Source organism: Papaver somniferum, chromosome 4 (genome assembly GCF_003573695.1).
Source record: "Papaver somniferum cultivar HN1 chromosome 4, ASM357369v1, whole genome shotgun sequence".
Taxonomy (NCBI): Eukaryota; Viridiplantae; Streptophyta; class Magnoliopsida; order Ranunculales; family Papaveraceae; genus Papaver; species Papaver somniferum.
In genome coordinates, this window is record NC_039361.1 from 54999515 (window position 1) to 55021551 (window position 22037).

General features: G+C 36.3%; 1 non-coding gene across 1 annotated transcript; it reads left to right on the forward strand.

Moving 5' to 3' along the window:
- Positions 1 to 18291: 18291 nt before the first annotated feature.
- Positions 18292 to 18392, forward strand: LOC113276966. Its single transcript, XR_003324748.1, has one exon. It is a non-coding gene; the product is annotated as a U6 spliceosomal RNA (small nuclear RNA).
- Positions 18393 to 22037: the final 3645 nt, after the last annotated feature.

A 22037-nucleotide genomic window follows, 5' to 3' on the forward strand; every position in this document is an offset into this window, starting at 1 on the left:
CTATATATCACTCTCTTTCAATATCTAGACATATTTATATCCTCTCAAATTTTGTATTTTGTACAACTATACGGTTACCCTGTATTTACGTACTTTTTTGTTAAAGTGATAATTAAAGATATAACTTCCGTTTGGATGTATTTCTTTCCTATTTTTACTACACTAATGGGTCCAGTTAGTTTAGAGTTACCACTAGTAAGCAAGTTTTCTTAGGCTAAATGAGGTAAGAGGTAAGAACTAAAAATGTAAGGTAACAAAGGAACAGAAAGTAAAATATGTGGGGTTACCCTACACGTGGGAGACCAAGGATAGACCATAGAGACATTCACATCTGTTACATGACCCTCACCCCCATTTCATCATCCCACTGAAACCTACGTAACATGGAGAAGCAAAAAGAGTGGCGTTAAAGCTAACGGTGTTATGGAAAACCAAGCCCCTTCCCAATTCCCGAACCAAATACCGCCTGCCTTTTCTTAATGGAGGTGGGGCCAGAGGGTGTTGTGGTTACTAATGGCGTCCACATCCAGACGTGACGTCCGCACGATGGACTCCTTTCCAACAATTTGAATGAGAACACAGAGAGAAGAGTCTCTGAGTCTGAGAGATAGAGCGAAGAGAAGCAGGCAGAAGCAGCAGACGGACACCACACTGACACACCACCAGCACTATCTCTTCTACCTGGCTGGTTATCTTTTTTGCTAAATTCTGTTACCCATGTGATCGTGACACGTGTCTAGCTTCGACGGTTGATGGTGGTCCCGTTACCCTCATTTTAATTGGGCCGTTTTAGTTTTTCTAATATTAATGAAAAGCTCACGACTACATCTCCCCCCTTCATCATTTTAATTAAATTAATTTAATTTAATTTAGCAGATTTTGTTTATGGGTATTTTATTACGGTCGTTCAAGTTTCAACATTAATTATTTATTATTACATGGTACGGATTCTGAGAGTTACTACTGTTGGTCAAGTATCCTATGTCCTCCACGTTTACTACAGTTTTCCTATTGGGTCCCTCTTATCACACTTAAACAACCTTCACGAATCACGACTACTTGGTGTCTGATCCGGGCCGGATAACAAGTTGGTAATGGCACGGTGGGTTGGTCAAATTAGTTCAACCAGTGAGTCCAACTAGAGGCAGACTTAAAGAAATCAGTCCAAATGTAGGGACTGCTGACTTGGACACCATCTAAATCCTACCATGTGAATTTTTTATGGGAAGCAACGGACCTCGTACTAAATATTATGTGCGATGAATCAAAGGAAGAACGATTCATAAAACCGGGTTATATTTGGACCAACATAGTAAATTTCGGCCGAAATGACTGAGACCTCGTCATAAAATGCTTGAGTTTGCTGAGAAATAATTTTGGCCGGAAATTTCAGTTGACTCAACTGGAAATGGTTAATATCGGTTGAATTTTTGTTGTTTACTCTTACAACATTGATAATATTAACCTAACAGGTACAACGTGTGAAAACATCGATAATTTCAAGATTTCGCCCAAAATAAAATGTTTCAATATCTCAGTTCCGACGAAGATGGACCGAAATCTCAAATTAACGTACATTGAATATGACTCTAATATATCTTGTTGGATATATATTTTATATTTTCATAATTGTTTTTTGAAGCATTTATATTTTCATAATGAATACATATTGAAGTCGGAATTTTTTTCGAGCCACACTGATAAATATATATTTATACCTTATTAGAGCAAGGGTTATGAGTAGTCTCCATTTGGAGACCAACTCGCACAAATGAACGAGGACTCAATCAAATGAACGAAAAAACCTGTCTCCCGTGTAATAATATTTTTTTGGGAAATTTAGACTAGACGGGGGACTGTCCCCCGGATAATCCCCTATTTGGAACTAAAAAACTAAAAAACGGGAGACTGTCCCCGTTTGATGCAAAAACAAAATTACTGCACGAAAGACAGTCTCATGTGTAATTTTATTTTTTCTAACGGGAAAGAGTCCCCTGTCTAATATTACACTGCCGACCACCATTTCACTTGAACAAGTGCTCGAAAGTCTTTGGGATGGGAGTGGGGTGAAAGACCCCCACTGTAGGGTCTATTGTAGTCCTCTCCATCATTTGATGGAGTTACACTATCCATATCCTTTGCTCTCCTGAAAATAAGAAACACAAGAGAAAAAACTAACAACAATAATAAATAAGTACTATGTTGACTTAACGGATATTATTAGCCAGTCACCTTTTTATTTCAAGTCTTAATCTATGGATTATTTCATGGAAAAGAAAAGATAAAAAAGTATAACCAATAATACAAGATACAACAGATCCACCGTTTAAAGTGAACCGTAGTTAATCGAATGAATCAGGACCACTGAAATAAAGTTGACGGACCACCCTTTCTTCTATTGCATCAGATACCCCACCAATCAAGTGGCCCTGATGGTATGTTCAGAGGTCCATAAACACATGTTCATTATTGATAGTTTGGTCCACTTTATTTCTCAGATTCTCTATTTTTCTCCCAACTTTCCTTATTTTCTGTACTACTTCACTGTATTATTCTCAGTAGGATATTTAATTTCCCTCTTAACTTTAAAAAGTTTATTGAGATAACTATACACTTTCTGATGCCTAGAAATACAGGCCAGTTACAAACAGAAAGCATCGTTATGGAAATGGAAGCTGCATTTAGGTTTGATAACTAAATAAAACTAAGATAGGGTTGGATAGGGTTCAGATGGAAGTAACCAAATGTGGAATCTGTTAGTGGTCAATGATGCTTCTTTGAACTGGTGCCATTAGGTGAAGGGATTTAATACAGTTTGATTCCTGCTTGACAACTTTGATTAGCTGCTAATTAAGTCAAAAAATTAAAAAGATAGTATTTTTTTTTGGTAATTCATTCGTGCTGTAAAGAGAGAGTTGGCCCTTTCATTCCGCCCCTAATCGGGTGAAATAATAAAAAGATAATGCACTAGAAATAGTTGAGCACTGAGACAAGACAGCATGTGCGTCAGCTCTGGCCAGTGGCCCTATCTATGCAATATTGTGCCTCTTTTTGTTCGAGAATGCAATAAGCTCAGGAGTAGAGCTAGACGCACCCGGTTTTTATCCCGGAATATCTCCGGATGAGAATCGCATGGCCTTTGGGAGCTGCTCTCAGCATTCGGATGCGTGCGATGGAAGTGGGTCCCTGTTTTTTTCTTTCAGTCAGTGCAGTTTTTGGTGAAAAAAACGAAGTCAATCTAGCATTTTCGTAACCTCATTTATTAATTAACATCCCTCTTTTTCTCTTCCTTTGAAACTTAGAAAAGAGAGTGCAATAAAATGAAAGAGTAATATGTATGGTCAAGGTTAAATTAGAAACTGAGGATAAGTCATTTCCAAGAGTCATTTAGTATAATCTGGGTTAAAAAAATTATGGATCATGTGATCCCAGATTGTTATGGAAAAAATGTGTTGTTAACTGTCGTCTGTTGCTTGATTGGCTTCTATGTAGGTGTAATGCATCTTGCAATCTTATTAAAGTGGTTTCTTCCTCTTCATAATAAAGTGTATGAGAGTCTATGAGTCTGTTTTGAAAAAAACCCTTAGATAATTGTCTCTCTATCACTATGGCATAAGCATTCCCACTAAAATTATTGTTGATGTCTTGGCGTCCCTGCATATAAACTCCCCTCCAGCGGGTTCAGAATGTCCTTTAACAACTCCGTACGTGTTTATTTTGATCCAATCTGGGTTAAGAGGAATCATGCGCGTAAAAATGGTAGGATTGGGCGGTTATTGTTTACCTCTGGTTGCATATCTGGAAGGTCCGAAGAAAGGATCTCGTTTTCCCAAGTGAAATCTCGTTGTAGCTAGAGCGCCGTCCTGACTAACCTAGGGACCAAAACAAAAAAGAATAAATTGGTTCAGATGTCTGGCGGGACTTTGATTTGAAATTATATAAGGATTATGAAAGAATGGTCTGTTTGAGTAGGTTATTCGTCGTTGTTGAACCCATTGACATGCAAGAGGTGGGAAACGAGTTTTTTCAAGGTCTGGTGGTTATCTTGTAGTGAAGAATTAGGTGTTTCTGCAGATTTAGAGGCTAAGTGGCACCCTGGGCATATACTGGTATTGGTGAGGTGGATACGACAAAGGTAGGTAGTCTTTCATTTAGTGTTTTACAAGAAAAGTTTTATTCTTTAGAGACAAAGAGGTGTCCACAGCAAGTTGATAACAATGAGCAGTTTTTATTTTTGGCTTTGGATGGGGTTTATAGTTAGAGCAAATGTTGTATTTCCTTGAGTTTGTTATATGGGACAAATAATAATTTTCGGTGGTTCACCTCTAAGAACATGGACAACCCTAAGGCGGTGTAAGAGGTACACCGCACAGGCCCCTAGTAAATATAAGGCTTTTCTTTGGGCACATGCATACCAAGCCCATATGAAACTCCCGAAAATCAATTCCACTTTTTCCCCATTTACGATCCTTAGGTGGGGACAAATAATAATGTTCGGTGTGTTAGAGAATTGCTCGGTCGAACTCACAAGTGTTTTTATATTAAGCTTGTTGTCAAATTTAGTTTATCAAAACTACATCTTTATTTCTAGTCTACAATTAGTTAAGTCTCAGATTAGGGTAGATGTGTAGTTGAGAATCGGACATCACTGCGTTCTACCGTTTGAAATCGAAGATCAACCGAAGCTTTTGGAGAACTTCTTAAAAAAAATGTAAGTGAAGACCGAACCACCTTTCTCGAGTTATATTCATGTCTCTATCTATGAGACGATATCACGTAACTAATTAGACTATTGCAAGCATATAAAGAATTTAAAGTCAAGTTTATGTTGGTAATTAGTTCTCGAAATATATATGACTAAGCTTAATGAACGTTTGTTCATACTTGATGAGTTTCGGTTAAGAACAATTTATTGTTCACTATCTAAATCGTGATTCAAGATTATCATTCGAAAATAGCATGGAACAGTGATATGTGTCATTGAGGTTATTTGAGAATGTTTCTAATTAATTTAGAGAGAAATATAGAACTACTGAAAATTTGGATACATGACAGTATGCATATCAGTTTCACAAACTGAGAAAACTATTATAGGTTCGGAGCCGTAGGACAGTATGCATACCAGCGTAGCTATATGTCGATAGTGACTAAATGGTACGTATGCCCGGTATCCATACCATAAACTGTCCGTGAACCCGTGAACTTCTGGATTGGTACGCATAACTAGTATGCATACCTAAAAAAGAACTGTGGTTTTGAAACTGGTGTGGTATCCATACCCGATATGCAAACCGATAAAGTTCTGTAAGACCCGAAACTTATTTTTGTCTTAAGGGTACACATACCCGGTACATGTACCATGACAAAAATAGTCACGAACAAGGTAGAATACACGCACTTTCCCTGTCAAATATTTTCAAATGCACGTAAAATTATTTTTGAGATAATTAGCATTTGAGTAAATCTCTAAAAAAACTATATAGACATGATTGATCACATTATAACCTATGGTTGTGACTCAAGCTTAAGATTCTTATGTATTTATGAAAATGATTAAGCTTATGATTCAATCGGCTAGTTTCGGCTAACCGTTATGAACAATGTCTTTGTACACGGTTCAGTTACGATTCATCCTAACCAGAGTGTACATCTTGATATGTTAATATCATTTCAAAGATTCATCGAACGGTGGATATCGTTTACCTGGTTCCAAAGCTATCTTAGCTTAAACTTATAGCAACCTATACTTTGAAAGTCTATATAAGGGGAACATCAAGAAACTGGGATCTTTAAATCCCTGACACTATCTTTGTGTGTCCTAGTTGTAAACTAGAGTCGGCATCTTCCTAAAACCCTTCTAGGGTTTATCAATGAAAAAAGATTTCAACTTAGGGATTCGTGAAGCCAGGTCCAATTATCTTGTATCTTGATAGTTCGTGTATCCTGATCTTATTTGATTGTTGAGTTGCTCACTCGAACAAGATAGATAGAAATCGCAAAGTTCACTTCGTCGCAGACTTTGTGATTTCACAGGTTTAATACTTGTGGGGTGAATAGTAATCTAGGTTGCTCTTCGGGAAGCATAAATCTGGATTTTGAGGTTAGCTAGACTTTCTCTATTGCAATCGATTTCCAGTCTCACATTGATCTACGATCAAAAAGGAAATCACCATATAAGATTATCTGTGGGAGGCAAATTGGTTTAAAGTCTTCAATTAAGTTGAAGCAACTCTTAGACTGTAAAGGACGTCATCTAAGGGAATCAATTGCGCGGAGTCCTGCTGGGATTCAAAAGGCGTAAGGAGCGCGACTGTAACTGAATTCATGTGAGGGTTTAGTTCGGTCTCAACTACATTCCAGTCCGAAGTTAAATGGTAGTATGCTAGTGTCGTAGTGGTTTAATACAGTTTGTTGTTCAAATATGAACTAGGTCCCGGGGTTTTTCTATATTTGCGGTTTCATCGTTAACAGAATTTATGGTGTTTGTGTTATTTCTTTTCCGCATTATATTGTTTATCTTTATAATTGAAATATCACAGGTTGTACATAAATCAATCAGAGTAGATACATCCATCCTTGTTTGTTGGATACAACTTGATTGAATCTTGGATATTGATTTTTGGAATCGTCCAAGAACTCTCACTCGTAAATCAGGTTCACAAACTTGTCTCTATAAAGTTTCTGATTGTGAGAGAAATAGATTCATTAAGTTAAACTCTCAGAACTGTATTAAGTTTATCCATACAGGTTTCCTAAGAAAAAGTTGGTGGTGTATTTTGGTACCCCCGTGTTTTCAAATGGTATCAGAGCATGCAAACACAGTTAAGACCTAAGAAGTCTGTGTTTGAAGCAATCTGACTATATGGACAGGAGTATAATCTCGATAAACGTATCACCAGTTCAGATTTTTCCAAGTCCCGAATGTGTTCTAGAAACCATCGATGATGATTTTGGTAGTGATCTGAAGAAGATGATCGAAAAACTTTGTCATAAGAAACAACTATTGATAAGGAAGATCGATGGACTTATATGTGAAGTTTATATTAAAGATTTTGACCTTCGAGAAGGATCTAAAAGGGAAAACACTCTCCAAGATAAATTGGATGAACATATTCAAATTCATAAAGAGATTATTGCAGAAGTAAATCACTCCAAGTCCTCTCTCGTTAAAACTCTTTGGATTTCGAACTCTGTTGAAAAATCTTCCAATCTCTCTAAGGATTCGAGAAATTCTCTTAACTCGTGTCTAAAGAATTGTCGTCGACTCATATTGGTTCGAAAGAATCTAATGATGTTACTCCAACAATTGTTGGCTCCTATATGTTTTTTGGTGCTTTCAATCATTACCAACATACATGTAAGCTCTTTAGGAAGAAATTAAAGGTTGCTAGCACTCTTAACAAGAAAGCTAGAAAAAAAAATTCTAACCTTATGAGTCTCAAAAATCTAACAAATATTTCATTGGGAACAATAATGTTAGTATGAGAGCTTTTGCTTCAAAGTCAACTTCATCCTTTCAGTGGCTTCTTGACAGTGGATGTAGCCGGCATATGACAGGCGACCTTTCTGGTTCATGAATTCGAGAGACTTTAATGGAGGAATTGTAACATTCGGAGACCGGAAGTTGTTGCTACATTATCAAAAATGGAAAGATCAAGCTTCCTGGTGTACCTGAAACCCATGATGTTGTTTATGTCAGAGGATGACTGCAAATCTTCTTTATGTTAGTCAAATTTGTGCAAAGGCCATAAAGTTATCTTCGGTGTTGAAGGATGTGGCATTGAAGATAAGTCTGGGAAAGTAATTTTTCGGGGAATACGTGGCAAAATTAACTGTTATGTTTTGTATATTCAGTCTAATCTTTGTTGGAATATGACAAAGGTGGAAACTACGCATCTTTGGCATGAGCGATTTGGTCACATCAATTTTCTCCTTCTTGGCAAGATCATTAACAAAGAACTTGTCAGAGGTGTTCCCAAAATCAATGCTAAGATATATGGTGTTTGTGGAGCTTGTCAAAAAGGTAAACAAGTAAGAGTTCCACATAAATCATCTCGAGAAATTAACACCAAGGCTCCACTTGATTTAATTCATATGGATCTCTTTGGACCCATTCAACAACCTACTGTTGGAGGGAAGAAATATGCTTTGATAATGATTGATGATTATACCAGATTTACTTGGGTAAAACAAATTCACAGTTCTCTTCGAAACAAAGAAAATCTTGGAGAAATGGTAAAACCATTAAGACCAACAGGAGAGTTCTTCAAAAGACGGGATGAATGGAGGAAGCATCTGATGCTTGGGAATCAATTTAGGCATGTTATACATGGTCTTGGTATTGCTATAGTTGCTTTTGGTTTTTATCTCGTTGGTGAAGCTGCTTACAACAAGTTTTGTGCCCCTTCTGCTACTTCTTCTTCTCATTCTCACTAAACAAGTCTCATTTCAGGCGAAAATTTTCAGGGATGGAATGAAACTTAGATTTCCATTGCACGAAAATATGTTTATGGGAAAGATTGAAACTTGACTTTCTCTTATGTTTGTTTCCTTACCCTTGTTTTTGTTTTTCTCTAATGTCGGCATTGACCTAAGTTTCATTGACGTGAACGGCAATCTTTAGTTGATTTGTTTGCTAAATAAGTTGTGTTGGATTTTTACAAGAAATTTACAAGTTGATGCTGCATGGGAATGTACATTCATTTAATATAAGAAAAAAAAAAAGATTTACTTGGGTGGCGTTCTTGGCACACAAGAATGAGACCCTTAGTGATTTCACGATTATTGTTAATAGAATCCAGAATGAACAAGGTCGCAGACTAAAGAAAATTAGGAGCGATCGGGGAACTGAATTCCAGGATACTAAAGTGTTTGAATTATGTGACCAACTAGGTATTATTCAACAATATTCACCGCTTATAACTCCACAAGCCAATGGAGCTGCAAAAAGGAAGAATAGAAGTATACAGGAAATGGCCAAAGTAATGCTCCACAACAAAAACTTACCTATAAAGTTTTGGGGAGAAGCCATCTTTATAGCATGTTACTTGATCAATCGTGTCTATTTGCGCTCACGACCCCTAATTACTCCTTATGAGTTATGGTACGGTAAGAAACCTAACTTACATTATCTTCATGTGTTTGGTAATAAGTGCCACATTCTTAAGGATCGAGAACAGAGAGGAAAATTTGATTCAAAAAGAAATGAAGGTATTTTTATGCATCTGACAGCCATGGTTTTGGAGTATACGATCTCAGAACTCATGTTATGATGGAATCAACAAATGTTGTCATTGATGATTTGAAAGAATTTCATTATGATGACTCTCTTACTGAGTTACCTCCTTTGGAGACAACTGAGAAAGTCAAAGAAGTTCCGGAATCGGTGGAAGTTGTACCAACGGTTACCGATCCTGATGTTTCTGGTGACCAGAAGAAAATCCCTAATCATGGTATTCCTATGGAACGTGCCACTCCACGATATTTGTGGGTTCAAAGAAATCATGATGCTGACAATATTATTGGAGGTACGGAATCCACTGCTAAGATAAGAAATCAACTCCGAAATATTTGTAATTTTGGTTGTTATCTCTCGCAAGTGGAACCTAAAAATGTTGATGAAGCTCTAAATGATCCTTTTTGGGTGATGCATGAAGAGATAAATCAATTTAAAATACAAGACGTATGTGAACTTGTACCTTGTCCCTCTAACATTAATATTGTTGGTACAAAATGGATATATAAGAACAAGCCAGATGAATTCGGTACAGTGGTCAGAAATAAAGCAAGGCTTGTCGCTCAAGTGTCGCGTAATATAAAATGGAAGTCTTATTTAAGGTCTAAATATTTTTTATTAATTAATATTAATGTTGTTTCTTTTACAGGATATAAACTTAGACAATAATAATCTAGTGTAAGCACTTAAATAATGACTTCAATAAAAACCTAGTGCAATCTCTGGCATCCTAGTTATCTTCATTTGACGTATCTTTCATTTAACGTGCTCGTGAATTGTTTTTCCTTTATTTTTGTACTTTTGATTGTTAACTTTCAAAACTTGAGCTCTTTTTTGCCTTTTAACAGGACATTTTCCTGGATTCTAATTGCGCCACTCCTTTTACTATTTTCAATTTTTTTAAAATTAGCACATATCTTATTGACAACAGTTTTAAGTTTCTCTTAACATAAATGTGTAATAGCTTTGTGAGAATTTTAATTAAAAATATCTAAAATATTAAAATGAAATTTTAAAGGATTTTTACTTGTGAAAATTCAAGAAAAAATTGAATTTCAGAGTAAGTTTTAATGTTTAAATGGGTGCATTATTTATAAAAGGAAAATCTTGCCCGTTAGAATAACCATTATCAATTCATTTAGGGACAGTCAGCTCAATGTGAACCGAGCTCCGGTTCAAGTTGCAACTGTAGCATCACAATTTGAGACGACCGTTCTTATTTGATACGGTTGGTTTATTTTGGTATGGTAAGCCTTTTCCCCATTGCCAAAACTGAGTTTGCCCACTTCCACTAGGTTTGCCCAGAGGGATGGATATTAAGTATCCACGAATCGGTTTTTCCTTCCTGCATCCACAAAATTATGGAAGCGAGTATATTTTCTTAGCTTTGTTTTGTCATTTATTCTTTTGCAAATCTCATCCTTACCTGGTTCACGACACTCAACCAACATGGATTTTTTTCTCTTTTTCCTTTTAAAACGTTTTTCAGATATCCATATGTTAGTTTGTTTAGAAGGATCCAATAGAGAAAGTTTCCCATGAATAAAATTGTTTTATTTTCAAGTATCTAAAGGCAATTTTATCACGATATACGATTTTAACGTGTTGATATCGATGTCAATGACGAAGATTACTGTATGCGAATCTTAGCAATATACATTATCATATTTATTATAAAATAATAAATGTATCGATCACCAATCTCGATCAAGATGTAATTTTATTCTTAATATTTTATTTCAAATATTGTTAAAATGATTTCATATCGATGAAATGCCATTAAAATACTTACACATCTTTTTCATATAGCTATTTAAGTATATATGCCGGTAATAAAACGATAAAAATTAAATATATAGTTTAATATAATACATATATAATATTATAATAGTTAAGTAATTAATGCAAAGACCCAATTTCCTTACAAGATGTCCTATTTGGATGTAGTCTGACGTATGAACAATTACAATTTATAAGGAGGTTAGATTTGTTTCCGTGCAATGCATCGGGCATATTTAACTTCTCGCAATAATTACTTCTTTTTTTTCGCGAAACAGGCTACGAACCGGTTCAATATTGAAAAATAGTAAGTACATTTTCTGATCAGAGTCCAAGGTCTGAAAAACTGGTCACGACTCAGATGTAACGGTTTTCGATGGATATAAGCATGTTTGAGACCAAAAACACATTTTTATATGTTATTTTAAAATAATAGGCATTAAAAGACGATAGAAAATAATTAGGATATGAAATTCCTATCTAACGGTTATAACATCTGTCAGAATAGTTATAACAGGTCTAATAACGTTTTTTTTTTTTCGAAAAGAGAAATTCTAAATTAAAGAGGAAAAAAAAACTGCCAGAGGCATGAAACATCCCAGAAACTAGAAGATTACTAACATCCAAACAAGAGAGAAACAGAAAAATCTAATGTAAAACAGCTTCCCAATTATGAATAACCTGGCTACTATCAACACCCTTGAATGTATATGTATCATAACTCCAAAGGACTAGAGATTTCTTAACCAAAACTGTGACTTCTTCCACATCTTTTGGCCTTACACCAAAGACTCTATGATTTCGTTCATTCCACACGTTCCAAAAAATTGCAAAGTGCAGAATATTCCAAACTTGCTCACACTTACCAAAAAATAAGTTATTATCCCAAGCTTCAAGTAATTGCAGAACTGTACCAGACAAACGCCAGGAAATCTTCAGCGATTTTATGAAGTAATCCCATATTTTGAACGTGACAGGGCAATGCAACATCAGATGATCGGTAGTCTCCAAGGCATCATTACAAAGCGGGCAGGTCGTGTTATCCAGATTAGATCTACGATGCATAAGCATTACTCTCATAGGCAGCGATTCATGACAGATGGCCCAAACCAGGAAGCTTGCTTTTGGAGGAATATAGTTTCTCCGTAGAAACCTTGAAAAAGAACAGTCTGGAATGATTCTAGCCAGAGTATCATAGCAGAATTTGTTGTTGTAATTAGAAATGAAATCAACCTCGTCTTCGTCTTCAACAAGGCTAGGAACTGGTCCAATATCCCGATGTAACAGATCCCATTCAAGTTGTTCGTTGGCGTTTAGTCGATGTTTAAAAGTTCCATATCATTCCCCATTTCTAATCATCTGTGCAATCGAGTCATACTTCCAAGAACAAGCTTTGAAAATCACTGGAAAGACATCCTTTAAGCAACCCATAACATGCCATCGATCAAACCAGAATCTAATACCCTTGCCATTTCGAACTTTAAATGTAACCAAACTATGAATTTCTGGAACTATCTTGGTTACATTTCTCCATAAGCTCCTACCTTGTATATCATTCTCATAAACCGTCATAATTAAGGCTGCATCAGCCTTAGTTTTATGTTGGACTATAGGTCTCCATAATGCTTGTTTTTTTTAGTATAGCGCCATACCCATTTAACTAGCAAAGTCTTATTAGTTATACAAAAATTCTTCACACCTAGACCACCTTGCTCCTTAGTTAAGCTTATATTATCCCAATTTACCCAAGCCATTTTCTTACGACCTTCCACAACACCCCGTAGAAAATTTCTCATCAATTTTATCATTTTCTTCTCTACACATACTGGCAAGTGAAAGAGATATAAGAAATAAACCGGTAAGCTAGCAAGGCATCTCTTGATAAGCACAAGTCGACCTGCTTTGTTCAAAAATTTCTTCTTCCATGATGCTAACTTTTGTGCCATTTTTTCTAAAACAGTGTCCCAAATTGAAGTATTTCTCGAAGTTGCACCAATTGGCATTCCAAGATACTTAATTGGCAGAACCTCTGTTTTGAAACCAAGCTCCTTAGCTAGCACCCAAATAACCTCATCCGCTCCTACGCTTATCATAGTACTCTTGTCCAGATTAAGTTTCATGCCCGTTAAAGATTCAAACAAAGACAAGATAATAAAGAGTCTAGTTACCTCATCCTCATTAGCATCAATAAAAATGAGAGTGTCGTCCGCATACTGTAAATGAGAAATCACACTACCAGTTTCAGCAACTTTGAATCCAGTAATCTGACCCCTTTGAGCTGCATCATTCATCAACTTACCCAAAATTTCAACCGCTAGCAGGAAAAGATAAGGAGAAAGAGAGTCGCCTTGCCTTAAGTCTTTCGAAGGCTTAAATCTTTCCGTTGAGCTACCATTCACCAAAACTGAAAGATGAGAAGACGTTACACACCACTTTATCCAAGAAATCCATTTCTCTCCAAAGCCATGTTTATATAGAATGCGAATAAGAGAATGCCAATTGATGTTGTCGAAAGCTTTCTCCATATCAATCTTACACAAAATTCCAGGCTTCTTCGATTTAATTCTACTATCAACACACTCGTTTGTGATCAAAACACCGTCCAAAATCTGCTTCTCATGAATAAAATCCCCTTGGAAATCCGAAATGAGTTTTGGCATCACAAGTTTTAATCTTCTAGCTAGCACCTTCGAGAGAATTTTATACACACTTCCAATAATACTAAGTGGTCTTAAATCCTTAGGAGTACATGAATCTTCTTTCTTCGGAATGAGAGTAAGGAAAGAACAGTTTAACCTCCAGTCTAAGGAACCAAAATGATGGAAATCATTAAGCATGTTCATGAAATCAGCTTTTATGATATCCCAACACTTCTTGTAGAACTTCGATGTGAAACCATCTGGCCCCGGAGATCTGTTTGAACCCATCTTCTTCACAACTTCGCAAACTTCATCCTCTGAGAAACTCCTTTCCAACCAGAATCTATCATCCTCACCTACCACCGGAAATAGCAAATCATCCAAGGAAGAGATGATATCGTTGTGAGCTGAAAAAATATTAATGTAGTAGTTCCTTATCTCTTCTTTTATTAAACTTTGGCCCAAACAGTCCACCCCGTCAATTTGAAGCTTATCCATAGTGTTCCTTTTCTTTCGGGTACTTGCTATTCTATGAAAGTAGCCAGTACTAGCATCACCCCATCTGAATCCATTTTTTTTCGCCCGTAATTGCCATTTTCTAGCCTCCAACCTTTCAATATTTTTTAGCTTAGTTTTATATTCTAGTCTAAGAACATGTTGCTCAGGAAGAAGCACCGTAATTTCTTCAAGAAGATTTAACTCACATATCTTTTCAGTTAAGGCAATCTTTTCTCGTTTAACACCTCCAAACTCTTGTAAACCCCACGACTTTAAGAAATGTTTCAAATTTTGCATTTTCCGAAAGAAAACTGTACTCGCTGCTCCTTGGAAATCTATTGTTTACCACCACAGTTTTACCATCTTATAGAAATCCTTCTGTTCAACCCAGCTACGCTCCAACTTAAAATACGGCTTGCTGCTCACCGAAGGATTGGTAGTAACCATAATTAGGTTATGGTCGGAGATCGTTCTAGTAAGAGCTAACTGAAGAGCACCAGGAAAGACTTCATCAAAACCAATGTTAAATAGAAACCTGTCCAGTCTACAAAGTAAAGGTTTCGCCTGATTATTCGACCAAGTGTAAGATCCACCAATGAGAGGTTGATCTGTCATTTCCTGCTGACGAATAAAATGATTCAAAAAACCTGCGTTTCTAGTATCACCTTCACCTTTGTTCCTTTCCTCATCAGACCGAATTGAGTTAAAATCACCTGCCACACACCAAGGACCATTCCACCAATGGCTAATTTCAGCTAAATCCTCCTAAAACAATGCCCTCAAGGTGTAATCACATGGGCTATAAACATTAGTGATTACCCACTTGAAGCCATTTACTCTGTTCATGAGAACTGTGGAAATGTTGTTTAGGCCAATTCTTTCATCTTTCTTTTGAAATCTACTGTTATCCCATATAGATAGTAGTCCACCACTGGCACCTACTGAAGGAATAAAAGCGAATTCAAAATTTTCATCATACCAAAGTTGTTTAACATACCATCTAGTAAATCTCATCATCTTTGTCTCTTGAATAAGACAGATAACACATCTCTGATTAGCAATCAAATTCTTCAGAGCTGTCATCTTATCGAAATCATTCAAACCTCTCACATTCCAGCATAAGATTTTAAAACCCATCATCACCTAGATGCTCCCGTACTAACCCTTCTTCCATGGTTGCTTCGTCCCTTGTCTGATATCCAACCACATCAACATTATTGGGAAGATTATCGCCCACCGAGTCTTCTCCATCCCTATCATCAACTTGTTCTTCATTCTCTCGCTCATTCGAGTTCCGAAATCTGCCTTTATATGTTAGCACGAGATCTGTCATCTTTGTTTTCAGAATAGCTATATCCTTGTCAGTTATATGGCCATAACTGCAAGCCAAATTAACTAAAGAATCCACAGTTTGCACGACTACCTCTTCTCCATCCTCTGTGCTTGATTTGGCATTCTTCAAATTTTGCACAACAGCATTCTCCATGTCATTTCTGTTTGTTCCACCATGTGATTCTTCAAAGTCTCTCGATTCTCCACTACGCGTACTTTCACCAGAATGTAACACAGAGAATCTGGATCCCGAGTTGCTTAATGGGCTCCCTTGTGCCTCACTATTAGCGTCATTCAGGTTACTCCTTCTGTGAGTCTTAGATATGTAAACCCAACTCCCTTGTTCGTCTTCCTGAATAATCTGATCCGACCCATGCAGAATTAGGTTTTGAATCTCCTGAGTATCCTCAGCCCTTGGATTCATTCCATCTTGACCATTTGTTTCTCCCCTCACACTTCGCGAAGAAGAAACAACCTGTATACTTTCAAAATCTGATTCCCCTTGAATAACGCATCAAAATTACTGACCTGCCTAATATAGTCAGAATTAGTTATCTTAGAATCGGGAGAATAATCCGCATCCCATTCTATCTTTAGCAACACCTTCTCGCCACCAATCTCCGTCAGCAGCACCGCAGAAACTCCTTCAAAGCCGCCATCAATGAATAAACGAAAGTAATGCAAATTCTTCCTCAATTTGATTTGTAGCGTCTCCATGGATATTCTTAATATTCCTCCTAATTCATTACCAATTTGAGTAAAGACTTTAGAACTCCACCACTTTGATGGCAGACCCTTGACCTTTAACCACTTCTCTTTTAATGAAAAGAACTCAACCGGGATAGTTTTCTCCTGCACCACTTCACCATAGACTCACTCTTTTGCTCCTTCTCCTGCATAAAATTGTCCTCCTCAATGCACCTACATATTTTAATTATGATTCCTTTATGAATCCAAATAACAGGAGACCATAATATTTTCCACTCCTCTTCTTCTAATGTTATTGACGCAGTTAACATATTAACATCCTCAAAATCAAGAAATCTTCTAGTCTGAAGTTTCCTTTTAGTCACACCTGCCAATTTAGTCCAAGGTGTTTGATGTGAGATCTTCACCAACCCTTTCCTACCAACAGTGTTTTTCCTTCTTTTTTTTTGTAAATTTTAGACTTGGGTAATCCTTCTCAGATGAAAACGAGATTACTTCATTGTTTACAATGGCCTCTGTGAATTCTGTAAGAACTTCAGCCATAATGGACCAACATTCTCTATTTTCTCCACTTGGTAAACAGATACTATACTTCTTTCCATCCCCATCTCTTCTAAATCTTGAGATCCGCAGGTATTCTCCAGCTCCATTAGTTTGAATCTGTACCAAATATACATCTTTTCATATTCTTTCTGTCCATTTGTTCTTCTCATCACCATTTTCAGCCGCATCTTCCATCGTTTTCTTTAGCCAAACCATAATCTTTGGACTCAAAGCTAACCAAGATCTGAAACCTCCAGTCCCTCTCTCTGTGGACTTGATAATTTTTATATGTCCAATGTAATCTTCTTCAATCGAAAGAGATTTCCTCTCTAACTGCAATATTCTTCGCAATGGCTGCATAATCCCACTCTGGCTTATTCTTCCTCCAGAGCTATTATCCATGAGTCCTTCCGTTAATTGTGATGCGTTTAAACCTTTCTGCATCCGTGTAGTTCTTTGAATAGATCTACCAGTAATCATGATAAAAATAAAATCTAAAAGATATAGAAATGGCGAAAAGCAAAACTCTACTAATCAATAAATCCAGGCCCCAAGGGGAAGGATCAAAGATCCGTCCTTGGACAGAGGAGAAGTTCAATTAGCACAATCACAAACTGACTCAGATCCTAAGATTGAGACGATTGTGAGGCTAAGTTTGCAGAGGGAAATCTCCATGAGAACACTTAGTAATTTTGCCTTTGACAAATCTACGGTTACAACTTAGAAGAGACCGAAAAGCCCAGGTCTAATAACGTTGTTACAATCTTTTTTATGTTTTTATTTTTATTTTATTATTTCATTTTTAAGATAATTTTTCTTATTATTAGACAAAGAGTATTACATTAATTAGTTGGAAGCTTAACAAGCTAAGATCCAACAACATACTATTACATTATTTGAACAGGTTGCCGTGCTAGCCTACCAGCGAACCTCATGAGTAACATAGCCAAGAAAGCCGAAGCGGATAGGGGGATGAGATTGTGTCACAAGGGGGGCAAACTAACTCTACCTTCCATGTTAATTTCTGCAATATTACGTCATTGGGAGCTCGAACCTGAGACCTCCTAGAACGCATGAAACTTTGGAGAACGAGGATGACCAGTTGTAATTATAATTTTTAATCCTTAATTTTAAAATAAAGAATTATGTAAGAATTATTTTTTTTCTTCTGAAAAAATGGTTATACGGGCGTGAAAATCATAAGTACGGTCTAAAGAACTCACGTTAAAATGTTATCTAAAAAAAAAATTCAATTCAATTTTAAAAAAACAGTTATATCACATATATGAAAACGGTTACTACGGGACTAGATAACACCGTTGTTTCCTATTTATCGGTCTTATATAGACACGATATCGACGACCCTCACAAACTCGTTATATGGATATGACCTTTTTAACAACCGTTTTCTCCGGACAACGGCAGTTTTTCAAACCTTACTCAGATAGTCGATCTCTTTTCTATAACAATAGCATTGGTACTGGTACTCCTTAATAATATGGAAACTAGGTAGAGGCCAAACAAGGTAAGTTTAAATGAATAATTAATCTCTATTGCGTCTCTTCGGGGGTATCGAATAAAATTGGACGATACAAAAAGATTAGAATGGCCTCCGAGTAAGGATGACATGCACAAATCAAAAAATGGTCCAAATTTTTATGCTTTAAAGAAAATCCTTTATTGGTAAGTTAAGAAGTAAAAACCCTTTAGTATTTTGATGGCGTTTGCGGAAGTCAGCTTTTTGGGAGTTCAAATTTGTTCATATTTCTCTGATGAGTGTATATTTCACATATTTTTTTTGATTGGTTGACTATTTAACTGATGGTCCCATTATTTTCCATGTTTAGAATCACGACCCTTTTTATATAATCCCCTAAATTAAATCAAGGATATAGATTGAAATATTACGTGCACACTTTGGTTAAGGAGTATGCACAAGTTCGGACTCCTTTTCTGGCATACTATTAATAATTTAATACACCGTGGACTAAAATCATCATAGGGGTAGACAGATTTTTGATTTGGCATATACCTCGGGCGTAAGGGCGCAGTTGAGGAAGATACGAAAGTATGTTTAATTATTGTTAAATTATTATTGTAGTTTTATATTTTTAGAAATAGAGTTAACCGAAAAAGCTAATGGCGGACCAAATTTCATAGTCCAATTGTGGACCAATAAAATCCAACATCCAATAAAATTTTGAAGGTCCCACTAACACCTTAAAACCCCACTCCTATCGTGTGGTGCAGGAGAGGTCGACCAAATTGGTCCACCTCTAATGGTCGCCCAGGAAGGTCGTTAATTAACTAGTACGTTGCAGTGGTATATTAGTATTACAGTATTACTGTCTTGGTATTTATGGTAGAAACTGTTAGATAAAAGGAAAAAACAGTAACAGGCCTGATTAAGATTTCTCTCTCTTCGTTCTGTTTTACTTTTTATAGTAAGTTGGGCGGATCAGATATCCTGTCTGTCTCTGTGTGATGGGGCAATGTTAAGGCCAGGCCAGGCATTCTCAGGTGTACTCTCTCTGCTGTAAAGAGATTAGAGAGAAGGTAAAATCTACGATTAAGTAAGTCCGTATAAAGGTCATCGACATTAACGCAGTAAGATTGATTGACTGTTCAGATTAGATGGTAAAAAGATAAGAACTCTACGAGTAACCGATTCGACTCAACCGAACTCGGTTAATTAGTGAGTGAGTCAAATAGTTGTTGGTACTTGCGTCGACTTGGTAGTCTTGTGAATCAATCTTGGGAAAATTCACACTTTTCTTTTATTCAAGAGGGAAAAAAAGATTCTTTTCTTTATGCTTCCACTGGCCTATGTACAGAATTTTCTTCGTATCTTGTGCGGACTACTTTGTATTGCGTCCACATGATTCAATTCGTGGGTGTTGTGGAGGAGTACACTAACTTCTTCTCCTAGCACCGAAAATGTATAAACATGTAGCTCTGGTTGTCTAGTACTATGCCCACTATGTGGTGTTTGCCTAACCACCTACCACTCTAAAATCACCTCTGAGGATTTGCATAAGTTGTGGCTCGGTCAGTGTACTTTTTATTTGAGTACCGAAAGATTCTTTCAAACAAATGATAAACCAAAGGGTGCAGTTGTTTCGTACAAGTTACATTAGGCCAAGGGATTTTCATTACCGGTAGCTTATTTAAAGCTAAGGGAAAAGGGTTTCAAGCCGACCTTCTTATGGTGATGTGCCATCTCTTAGCTATATCGCACGGAAACTAAACGGTGCAAAATCGGATTTTAGTTTCTGTTTTTCTTTTTTAAAAAGAAAAAAAATTATCGTAGAATATTTGTATAGGTTAAAAGTAATTAAGGGGAAAAAAACAGGAGATACAATAGGTAAAGAAAAAGAGTTTTAGTGAAAAAATAACTTTCAGAGTAAAACTGTGAAAACCAGAAATGGATACTCAATTTCCATGTAAAATCACACAAAAACTACGCTTTAGAGTTTTAGTGAAAAAACAGAATATTTGTATGTGATCAACTTTGTAGAGGAGCTAAAGGATATCGCTACTCTAAAACGATATGAAAGACCATAATAGTTGGATTTCGCTACAAATAGGGGATAGCTAAGGAAATCCCTTACCACAGTGATTGATCATAAACTAAAATTCCATATTAGTCGAAGAAAATAAATGAATTTGATATTTCATATTATAGCATGTAGTTAGTTTCTTTGGTGTCAATATTTTTTTCTTTTTTTCTTCTCTGATACCAGTGAACGGCTCTTATGTTTTGTATGCACAAGAGAACAAAATCTACTAATTTTTAGATTTTAAAATTATTTTTTTACATTTCAGTCCAATAATATTTTCTTTTACCCTTAGCACCTGAAACTCAGCTTCAAATAAATTCTGGATGGAATTTAGAATACTCGGTCTTAAGATTTATTTCAAATTTATGATTCCATTATTTTTATTTCAAAATTACGAGCCAACTGTATCAAAAAGAGAAAAACAAGCGCCAGGAGGTTAGTTAATGTGTCAAGTTTTGTATATTTTTAGTCCTTTAGAGCAACCACAATGGTACGACCATAACCAAAGATCAAATATCAAAACGAACGACCAAGTTTGAGTTTAGTCTAGAGTGTCACGCTAAGGTAGGGGAGTATATTTAGTCGAGCAGGTGTATAATCTCCGCTTGTTTGTGGAGCCTGAATGGGGCGGTGACTATACATGAGCTTCTTTATGGGGCGGTGACTATACATGAGCCTCTTTATGGGGCGGTGACTATACATGCGCTTCATGTGAAGCGTAGTTTATATACACGCCTGATGACAAACGGTGACTATATGTTCGCTCGACTATATATAGTTTTGGTCTTGGTCCCAGACCAAATATAGTCCAGAATTTGGTTTTGGTCCAGTTTTTAGTCTTTACTCCGTCCCACTGTGTCTCGTCTCTAGACCATAATTATAGGTTTGATCGTCCACTGCAGTTGCTCTTAGATATATAACATAGGCTTTCATGACTTTGCCAACAGTTTTTCATAAAAACAAAAATAACTTTATAATTATAAGTGTTGAAAACCCAAGACTCGAGAAGATAACTCATAACAACTCTGTTCACAGAATACGCTAAAAAATGTTTGAACTGAAACTATGTACATCATAACTGAACTGGTTATGAAGTAGACTATGTGAAATCTAAGTGTTCTCATAATCATAGGCTTAGAAGGTATGAAGAAGTTACAAGAAAGAATTGCCAAATATGCAATTCTAGTTTACGTAAATAGTTTTGAAATATCAAAGATGTTACTCCATTATGTATTGCAAATTTATGTCGCATAATTCAAAGAATCCAAGAAACTTGATTTTGAGATTACATAATATATCCATTATGTGATAACGCTGGTTTCAAAATCGATTAGTTGCGGTTTCGATACTAGGTTTATATACATCTTCCATTAATCCATATATATATATAAAGTGTCTTTTGTGTTACGTTGAATTTACACGAGTTTGGTCTTTTGTTTTGACATGGCTTGCATGAATCTAGTTAACTAATGCATACATGCGGTTTGAGCGATGACATTGCTTGTTGAGGTAGGAGAGCTGAAAATTGATCCGGTCAAGTTTGCTTGCCTAGGAAACTAAATATTGCTAACATATTAAGGTGTAAGGTGAAGAATCATGTACTTATGTTCAAAAAGATCTACCGGCCGAAAGCATCCAACGCAAGAATCTTGATATAAAACTAGTTTTTTGCTTATCATAATCAGTGATGAAATCTTCATCTATGTCATAAAGTTTCATAATTTATAAAGGAGATACCAGTTC